The 4,631-nt window shown below is 31.1% G+C and overlaps 1 long non-coding RNA gene across 1 annotated transcript; it reads right to left on the bottom strand.

Annotated features, from left to right (window-relative positions):
• Positions 1–2,514: 2,514 nt before the first annotated feature.
• On the bottom strand, positions 2,515–3,718 carry LOC145304156 (uncharacterized). The gene is made up of 3 exons (XR_013874002.1): positions 3,635–3,718; positions 3,027–3,066; positions 2,515–2,586 (listed from the first exon to the last, which is right to left on the bottom strand). It is a non-coding gene; the product is annotated as an uncharacterized LOC145304156 (long non-coding RNA).
• Between the last annotated feature and the right edge of the window lie 913 nt (positions 3,719–4,631).

The raw sequence follows: 4,631 nt of genomic DNA on the forward strand, positions 1-4,631 counted from the left end.
TCAGAGCATATTTAAATAAATTTGTATCTACAAATAACTTTCTTCTTTAATTATAGTTAAGTACTTAAGTGCTGCTACTCTATAATTACAATCTTCTTTAAAAGGACTGTTAATGTTTATGATAATTCATATTAGATTTCAGCAATGTGAAGCTGCTTTGTTTAGGAGTGAGGGGGTGTTTGAGCTAATACTATTCAGAATCAAATCTTTAGTGGTGAAGCTACTCTATAATTCACTTTTTCTGTGTGTTAGTTAGTCCGTAACACTAAGGGGAAAATGTAATTTTCTTAGGTCTTATTGGAGACAGCTGAAATATTCAGTGAAGATTCTTTTGACATTTATTCTTTACAATGCCTTTTTGTCTGTCTGTTGGTCATGCTTCAAAAGACATATTACATATTCTCTCCTCTAATTTGTATTTGTTAAGAAAACTTAACATCTGCTCTCACTTTGTGCATTTGACCATTACAAGATTTTTTGTGCTTTGCTACTAATGGTTGTTGTCATAAATGTTTTATTTTGACAATGATCAAAGTATAACCCAATAAATTTTAGCATGTTAGTTTGTTTTGAAATTTTTGCAAGGGGGTACTTTCATGAATAAAAATATATCACAAATTCAGTTTGTCAAAAATATTAATAAGAAGAATGTTCATAAAAAAATAATACTAAAATTTTTGTTCTGATCCCACAATATAAGTTTCAAGTTATTGTGAAACTGCATTTTGATACTCCGTGCATCATTTTACCCACAAACCTGTCGCATAACTCTTTTTTTAATTTGAATCCCAAAAAAGCTTGGGTGTCTTTGATTTTTATCCTTATATAACAGTAACATGATGTCTATTTATCTATTTGTCTCAAAGGATCTCGCTAACTGCTAGACAGATATGGTTTTTCTTTACATTAAAGCTTTTTATACATTTGTCCTGGCCATGTTTATAACTATTTTGGGAAAGGGTACCTCCACAATATAAAAATTGCTCCTAACAAAAAATAACCCTCTAAAATTTTTGAAAAACTATGATCTTAAGTGTAGTTGCGACTCTCCACCCCCCCCCCCTCCCTCCCCTTCCTATCCCCAAGTGTCCCTAGAGGATTTAAGGGTACGTAGCCGCTAGTCCTTATATGGAAATAACGGGATGTATGTATATCTGTCTCTAGCAAAGAAACTCGTTATCCGCTGAACAGATGTGGTCCTTGTTTTTTTTTTGTAAAACTTAAATTAAAAAATAGAGGGGATTAAATTCTAGTGCCCATAATGATTGCTGGGGGCGTAGCGTTTTTAGCATGGCAAGCATCGTTTTAGAATTAAAAAGAAAATAAATGTTTCAGTTAATAACAACCCAACAAATAATGTCTATAGCAATTTGATCAGCTGATTGGTTTTAATACTAGATGTTTTTTTAAGTAGCGCAGCTACTCTAAATCTAGGAAATAAATCTAATTTTGCTTAGAATTTACTTTTAGGTGTTTTAAACGTTGTAAATTGAAGATTTTATTTTGATAATTAACATTTTACAACAATACCCTCTATAAACTGTGAGGAAGTTTGATAAAATTACGTTTATTTTGCAAGCTTTTTTGAAAATACTTCATTATTTTTATAATTCTGACAAAATAGAATTTCTGTTTAAGTAAATAACATGGCCACAAAAAGGTTTAAGCAGTTATTGAAATATTTTATTACCATTCTTGCTAATTAAATAGTCGTTAACTATGTTTAATTTGCATTTTTTTAAAAGACAAGAAAAATATTCTACTTAAATGCTACTTTTATGAAGTTATCTTAAACCTTTTCCAAAAGTTTGTTTTATAAAAATATTTTATTTTCCATTGATTTTATTGATTATATAGGTTAAAAATATCAAAAGTATTTTTTAAAGGCTATAGATTAATTTTGATTAATTCCGATTTTTAATTTTTTTAATTTTTTTCAAATCTGAAAGAATATGCCTGTCTTTTTAAAGAATAGATTATATAAAAAAACTAAATTAAACATATTCAGGCTATCAAAAAGTTAAAAATATTTTTTTTTTACTATTAAATCGCTAATTTTTAAAATCATTAGATTTTAAGCTTATTTTGCATGGAAACACACTTTTTCAGTCATTTCTTCTCAACAATGGATCTTAAATGATTATTACTGAAAACTTTTATGAAAATGTTATTAACCAAAACTCCAAATAAAGGAAATAATTGCCGTTTGCGAAAATGTGTGCAAAAAGTTGCCAATATCTCGTTAGAAGGGACTTAATGGATTTTAATTTTTACTGCTTACGACTTAGTGGACTATAAACTATTAGAAAAGTATCACTTCAAGGTGGAATTTTAAGGGTCAACTTTTTTTCTTTTAAAATTCGCAGTGTATATAAAGAACTTCTTGTTTTACATACAGAAAGTATATACAAATCTTTGAGTACCAGTCTAATTCAAAATATAATGGAGAAACTAATCGATACAATTGGGGGGGGGGGGGGGGGGGTAGGAGGGAACAAAGTTAAATTTGTAAAACGTACCTTGTAGTATATTTTTCAATTTTCTCTGTTGAATTAGTATATTTTTCATCATTGATTCACCACGAGACTAAAATTATTTTAAAAATCATAAGTATTATGCGTATAAGATGGGGGGCGTTTTAGCACCCATATCTTTAAAAGGGATTATTTGAAACCATTCCTCTACTGGAATAGGGTTGAATTGCTATTTGATAAAGTATAATTCAAGCGGGACCCGAAAATTAAGGTTTTTAGGCAATTATGAATTGTTTAGCCTAAAACCTGCCTGGGGTCACAATAATAAGGTATTAGACTCAAATAAACATACAAACATTCTCCATCATATCTAATAGGAAAAAATATTCGAATAAACAAGATTCGTTGCCATGAAAACCTATACAAACCCCATAGAAAGTAAAAAGGGCATATTTCACATAGACAAACACATATACATCCTACTACTTTGGCAAAACGTCATCTTACGTATGGAAATTTGTTTCTAAACACATAAAAAAAACGTTTTAATACCTGTATGTCTGATAATGAAGAGACCATATCCTTTACCATCCTAGAAATGAAACAAAGATAAAATATGATCAATGGAGCATCTTGAGCCTTGCACAGTAAAACCATGCAGCTTATCCAGTGGCGTATATATAAATAGTGGGTTTGACCCTAGAATCTAGGGGCTATGTAGGGATAGGAGGAGACAGAAAACTACCTTAAAACCAATCGACGCTTAAATTTTAAAAATGAGATGAATTAAGATTTCGTAAATTGGGTAACTCAATCGGTTCAGTGGTTAATAAGATCTTATCGGACAAACAAAACAACCAATTCACATTATAGGATATACAACCAACCTTTACTGAAACATCTTTGACCTAGTACTGTTTATGTCTCCAGTATATAACGTCTTTAGTATGACGTAGTATATAATACAGACTAGAATTCGACACCTTGAAGACAAACAGAGGAATAAATCCCAAAGTGGCCCATCCCATTTAAAAACTAGGGAGACAGGGAGGGGTCGTATTCTCGAACCCATCCAGTATCACTATAATGTTTTTTTCTCTTAATAATTGTAGTAATCGGCCGTTAACGAGATCCTACTATACACACAGAAAGAGACTTACCCTGAGAGATCAGCTGCTCTGCCAACTGCTCTGTATTTGCTTCGCAGGTTTGCATTGAATGAAGCAAAATCCTGTAGTAGTTTTACAATGCTTTGAAATTAGTTTTTTTAGCCTTGAATTAACCCAGGAAAGGAGGGGATATTGAAAGGGATCTAAATGGATAAGACAATTGCCGATAAATCAAATTACCTCCACAAAATTACCACTTCTGAAGATTACTATTAGTTGTTTAAATGTTTGAACAATTAATTTTATGAACCAATCAATCAAAACTCAATGAATTCCCAAAAGTTGTTAAGTCAACGAATAAGAAAACTCCATCATAAAACTTTGGGGACTAGTGTGATAAACAGCCCAATGTCCCCTTCCTCCCTGGGATATTAAACTGTAAATTATTCCGGTTTTAAGAAATTATTATTGGCTTATCACTAGATTTGTTGGTGAAAATAAGGAATGTTCAAACTTTTCCAAAAATAAATTTTACCCAAAGAAGGGTGATTTAGCTCATCATAAATTAAGATGTTATCTATTTATTTCAATTGTCTTTTGAAATCTCTATAATCAACCTAATATTAATATAACACTTTTTAAAATAAATTCCAAGGTCAAATTAAGATTTTAAAGCATCATTTTCCCTGTAGAGATTCTCTTAAAGTTTCTGTACTTGTTTCTGTTCCTTCATCAACCTTAAATTATAAAAAACAACTTTGTTTAGGAGTTTTTAATCAATACTTATATCACAGGATGTATGTATGTCTGTATCGAAGGATCTCGCTAACCGCTCAACGGGTGTTATTCTCGTTTAAAATGCAGTTTCTCATAGGTCCTGGGAAGGTTTATAACTTTTTGTTGAGGGGGGAGGGGGGGGGGGGTAGGGTACAACCAACCTCTGAAGAGAATCGTAAAAAAATATATATGACCCTTCCCAAAAAATTTATTTTCTACTTTTTCTGTTTAAAAATAAAATTAAAAAGGAGAGAGGGAGTGCTCTAAAGGC

This window comes from Acartia tonsa, chromosome 13 (assembly GCF_053477335.1).
Source record: "Acartia tonsa isolate MP-2025a chromosome 13, ASM5347733v1, whole genome shotgun sequence".
Lineage (NCBI taxonomy): Eukaryota > Metazoa > Arthropoda > Copepoda > Calanoida > Acartiidae > Acartia > Acartia tonsa.